The sequence below is a fragment of the Palaemon carinicauda genome, chromosome 14 (assembly GCF_036898095.1).
Source record: "Palaemon carinicauda isolate YSFRI2023 chromosome 14, ASM3689809v2, whole genome shotgun sequence".
NCBI lineage: Eukaryota > Metazoa > Arthropoda > Malacostraca > Decapoda > Palaemonidae > Palaemon > Palaemon carinicauda.
The window spans coordinates 41,254,585-41,259,584 of NC_090738.1; the positions used below are offsets into that span (position 1 = coordinate 41,254,585).

At 29.4% G+C, this 5,000-nt stretch overlaps 1 protein-coding gene across 1 annotated transcript in view; it reads left to right on the forward strand.

Moving 5' to 3' along the window:
- The window catches only part of LOC137652734 (cell adhesion molecule Dscam2-like), an 80,051-nt gene that overhangs the window by 27,432 nt on the left and 47,619 nt on the right, over positions 1 to 5,000 (forward strand). The gene's annotated exons all lie outside the window — the stretch shown is intronic.

Here is a 5,000-nt window from a genome sequence, read left to right on the forward strand (position 1 = left end):
CTGTTAATAAGAAAATGAAACAAGTGAATCCTTGCTCCTGTTTTATTTCTGTTAATAAGAATGAATGAAACAAGTGAATGCTTGCTCCTGTTTTATTTCTGTTAATAAGAAAATGAAACAAGTGAATCCTTGCTCCTGTTTTATTTCTGTTAATAAGAATGAATGAAACAAGTGAATCCTTGCTCCTGTTTTATTTCTGTTAATAAGAATGAATGAAACAAGTGAATGCTTGCTCCTGTTTTATTTCTGTTAATAAGAATGAATGAAACAAGTGAATGCTTGCTCCTGTTTTATTTCTGTTAATAAGAAAATGAAACAAGTGAATCCTTGCTCCTGTTTTATTTCTGTTAATAAGAATGAATGAAACAAGTGAATCCTTGCTCCTGTTTTATTTCTGTTAATAAGAAAATGAAACAAGTGAATGCTTGCTCCTGTTTTATTTCTGTTAATAAGAATGAATGAAACAAGTGAATGCTTGCTCCTGTTTTATTTCTGTTAATAAGAATGAATGAAACAAGTGAATGCTTGCTCCTGTTTTATTTCTGTTAATAAGAATGAATGAAACAAGTGAATCCTTGCTCCTGTTTTATTTCTGTTAATAAGAATGAATGAAACAAGTGAATCCTTGCTCCTGTTTTATTTCTGTTAATAAGAATGAATGAAACAAGTGAATGCTTGCTCCTGTTTTATTTCTGTTAATAAGAATGAATGAAACAAGTGAATCCTTGCTCCTGTTTTATTTCTGTTAATAAGAATGAATGAAACATGTAGATATTTTACTCCAATTTTGTTTCTGTTAATAAGAATGATTGTAACAGGTAAATCCTTCCTCCTGTTTTGTTCTTTGTTAATGAGAGTGAATGGAACAGGTAAATCCTTTCCTCCTGTTTTGTTTCTGTTAATAATAGTAAATTAAACATGGGTAAATCCTTCCTCCAGTTTTGTTTCTGTTAATAATAGTAAATTAAACATGGGTAAATCCTTCCTCCAGTTTTGTTTCTGTTAATAAGATTAAATGAAACCTAGGTAAATCTTTTACTCTTGTTCGATTTCTGTTAATAAGAGTAAATTAAACATGACAAAATCAACACGTGTGTTAGAATGAATCCTGTTCTTCATTAACATTTTCTTCACTGATTTCTTATATCTTTTCTTTCTATTATACAAGTAAAGTTTAACTTCTTTACTGCCAGTTTTATTTTACATATCTTCTTACGATATCCCAGTTGCTAGTTTCAAACTCGTTAGTTTCTTTGGTTTCTGCAACTTCACTAACCTTGTGAGCTAAGAAATGGGGTTGGGGAGCCTATAGGTACATCTGCTGAGTCATCAACAACCAATGTCTGGCCCTCCTTGATCCTAGCTTGGATGAAAGGGTACTTGGCCGCTGATCATATATATATATATATATATATATATATATATATATATATATATATATATATATATATATATATATATATATATATACACACACACACATATATATATATATGTATATATGTATATATATGTATATATATGTTTATATATATATATATATATATATATGTATATATATATATATATATATATATATATATATATATATATATATATATATATATATATATATATATATATATGGTCAATCTCTAGGGCATCGTCCTGCTTGATAGGGCTATGTCACTGTCCCTTGGCCCTGCCATTCATGAGCGGCCTTTAAACCTTAAAAACCTTTATACTAGATGAAAAATAAAACTGCAAATCCCAGATCAACTTATAAACGCATGAGTTCAGATATAATATGATCTTGTTTACGAAAAGAATAACGGGGACGAGTGAAGAGCTTCGAGTGAGAGAGCAGGGCTTTGAGCGAGGGTGGAAGTTGAGAGTGGTCACGTGTCCTCTAAGAAACGAAGTGGGTGTGTGAAGACTGAGGATCCTTGAGTCCTACCTTCAGGCTATTTGAGTTTACACAGGGTCGATAATTCTCCTTCGTTCTCTCTCCTTCTCCTTGTTTTATTTGTCTTTTCAACATTTTCATTATTTGTATTTCTTCATTCACCTATCTCTCATCTGGGAGCTGCCTTCAATTTCATGTCTCCAGGCCATCCTGTAGAGGACTGCCGACAGTACACATCACGTGGTTCACTGTACGCATTATAATGGGTCTTTGGATTTTCCCTTCGGCTCGTAGTAAACACCCACTTTCTGGTCTTCTACTTTTACTTTACCTCAATTCCCTCTTTTTTTTAACTTTCACTTCATAGGGTAACTTGGGAACCCTCTCCACCCGGTTGCTGGATAACCTCCCTGGTCCCAGCGCTGGTGCACAATGAAATCCAATTAAATATCATTAAATATAATTAAATATAATTAGCTGTAATGAGTGAAGGCTTGATATAAACCAATCATCAGTCAATCATATAATTATCTACCAGTTTCTGCCTATTAGATTTTTTTTTTTCATTTTCTGCCTATTATTTTTTTTTTTCATTTTCTGCCTATTAATTTTTTTTCTCATTTTCTGCCTATTAAATTTTATTCTTTCATTTTCTGTTTTTAGATTTTTTTTTTAATTTTCTGCCTATTAATTTTTTTTTCATTTTCTGCCTATTAGATTTTTTTTCATTTTCTGCCTATTAATTTATTTTTTAAAATTTTCTGCCTATTAGATTTTTTTTTTTCATTTTCTGCCTATTAAATTTTTTTTTCAACTTCTGCCAATTAATTTTTTTTTCATTTTCTGCCTATTAGATTGTTTTTTCATTTTCTGCCAATTAATTTTTTTTTCATTTTCTGCTTATTAGATTGTTTTTTCATTTTCTGCCAATTAATTTTTTTTTTCATTTTCTGCCTATTAGATTTTTTTTTTTCATTTTCTGCCTATCAGATTTATTTTTTTAATTTTCTGCCTATTAGATTTTTTTTTTTTTCATTTTCTGCCAATTAATTTTTTTTCATTTTCTGCCTATTAGATTGTTTTTTCATTTTCTGCCAATTAATTTTTTTTTTCATTTTCTGCCTATTAGATTGTTTTTTCATTTTCTGCCAATTAATTTTTTTTTCATTTTCTGCCTATTAGATTTTTTTTTTTCATTTTCTGCCTATCAGATTTATTTTTTTAATTTTCTGCCTATTAGATTTTTTTTTTCATTTTCTGCCAATTAATTTTTTTTTTCATTTTCTGCCAATTATATTTTTCTTTTTCATTTTCTGCCTATTAGATATTTTTTTTCATTTTCTGCCTATTAGATTTTTTTTTTTTCATTTTCTGCCTATTAAATTTTTACTTCTTAATTTTCTGCCTATTAAATTTTTATTTCATTTACTGCCTATCAGATTTTTTTTTCATTTTCTGCCTATTAGATTATTTTTCGTTTTCTGTCTATTAGATTTTTTTTTAATTTTCTGCCTATTACATTTTTTTTTTAATTTTCTGCCTATTAGATTTTTTTTTCATTTTCTGCCTATTAGTTTTTTTTTTCATTTTCTGCCTATTAGATTTTTTTTCTTCTGCCTATTAGATTTTTTTTTTTATTTTCTGCCTATTAGTTTTTTTTTTTTTTTTTTTTTTTTTTTTTTTTTTTTAAGATATCGGCCAGCGTTTATAACGTACGTCCGCTAATGTTCAAAATATCAGTATAGTAAATTTACATATTTCGTTCTTTTAAGTACAGTCCTTCATTGGCTACTACATTTCACTTAGTAATAGCAGAAGAGACTTCAGCTATGGGAAGCAGCTTTTATAGGAGGAGAAAGATACTCCAGAATCAAACCATTGTTCTCTAGTCTTGGGTATTGCCATAGCCTCTGTACCATGGTCTTCCACTGTTTTGGGGTAGAGTTCTCATGGTTGAGGGTACACTCAAATACACTATTTTATTTCCTGATTCCCTTACCACACTGGATAATTTTCCCTGTTGGAGCCCTTACGGTTATAGCATCCTGTTTTTCCAAATTGAGTTGTAGCTTAGCTAATAATAATAATAATAATAATAATAATAATAATAATAATGAAAATAATAATAATAATAGTAATAATAATAATAATGATAATAATAATAATGATGATGATGATGATGATGATAATGATAATAGTTGAAGCTCGTAACTAAACACTTGAATTTTATAAGTTTTTTTTTTTCCTTTTCCCCTATAAAGTGACCTCTCTTGTCTTCAGGTATCTGCCTTTCGACATTGGATTACTTTTATTTTGAAGTCTGTTATTAAGGGCAGATCAACGAAATAATAGTACACTGTTAAAAATTTGCATAAAAAAACGGTAAATATCTGGCAAGATTTATTCCATGATTTTTACAGTTTAAAAACGGATATATTGACGTAGTGATATTACGATCACTAACCGTAAAATATAATAACAGAGTATGGTAAAATTACGGTCGCTTGCATTTTACTGAAATATGGCTGAGAACAGTATATTTTTACGGAGAATTTCCCATTAAAATTACGGATTTGTTTTAACAGTGTACTTTTATTTTCTTTAACTACAGATTTTTCCTTTCAGTCAAATGTTGCTTTGAGTTCTCTTGCTTGAGGGTACCACTCGGGCACACGATTCTACTTATTTCTCTTCCTCTTTTGTTAGAGTTTTTATAGTTTATATAGGAAATATTTTCTCCATTGTTGTTACTGTTCTTAAAATATTTTATTTTTTCTCGTTTCCTTTCCTCCCTTGGGCTCAAAGCAACCAGCTTTTCAAACTAGGGTTGTAGCCTACCTAGTAATAATAGTAATAATATGGGGTTCTTATGCTATTCGGAATTGTTATGAATGATACTTTTTTTTTATAATATTTATCGAAAAATATGGAAGTTTATATTTTCAGTTTGTCTGCATTTGGGTATTTTTCATTTACAAAATAGATAAAGATTTGTTTTGAGAGAGAGAGAGAGAGAGAGAGAGAGAGAGAGAGAGAGAGAGAGAGAGAGAGAGAGAGAGAGAGATGCCATCAAAAGAATATCTCCACTGATGTGCATGAAAAGCGTAGAATAAAG